Source organism: Morus notabilis, unplaced genomic scaffold, assembly GCF_000414095.1.
Source record: "Morus notabilis unplaced genomic scaffold, ASM41409v2 Scaffold966, whole genome shotgun sequence".
Taxonomy (NCBI): domain Eukaryota; kingdom Viridiplantae; phylum Streptophyta; class Magnoliopsida; order Rosales; family Moraceae; genus Morus; species Morus notabilis.
This window is the reverse complement of record NW_010364907.1, coordinates 47,122-47,943: the sequence shown is the minus strand read 5'-3', so window position 1 is coordinate 47,943 and position 822 is coordinate 47,122.

The window sequence follows — 822 nt, the reverse complement described above, 5'->3', positions numbered from 1 at the left end:
AAAAAAGAGGGGATTTAGAGTTTCTTTACCCTTGGAGGAAATGCTTGTCTAGACTCCTCCTAGATCCTTTGATCTCCTTCTTCCTCTCCTATGGTTTGCTAGTGGCTCAAGATTGGGAGAGTGGGAGAAAATATTTGAGAGGAAATGGATGAGGGATGGACAGATTTTAGTGTGGGAAAAAGGAGGGGAGAAAAAATGAGGCCTAGCTCATGATGGTTCCTTTTATAGACAACTTGAAAATCATTTTTTTAACATCACATCAACTCCCTCAATCAACCAAATTTTTGGTTCTATTTCCCTATATCATGGCCGGTTCTAGGTGGAGAAAGGAAGAAGCAAATTTGTCATTAATTCTCCTTCAACCACTACCATCACATCACCTTAACATAAAATCCTCTAGCACACTCCACTAGCCAATTTTGGCTCTATTTTTACTATGTATGGCCGGCCAAATGGAGAAAGAGAGAGGAAAAATATTACCTAACCCTTGTACCCTTGTCCACTCTCTTAAGTTTCTCTTTGAAATTGATAAAAATTATACTGACTATAAGGAAGTAACTTAGCTAACAGGAATTCGTTTCCATTTTTGACGGTTCCTTTTGTTGGAAAATTAATGGCATCGAGTGCGCAGCGGAATTTAAAAATTTTAATCAACGTCAAAGCTAAAACAAGAACATGTTCATGATGCTATATAACATAAATACTAAAGATCTAAAACATACATTTTGAGATTTCAGGAAACTGCACGTCTGACAGATCTAAGCGTTCCAAACAGCAACCGGAAGAGCCTCAACCAACTGGTCTTCTTTGCTATTCTCGTTT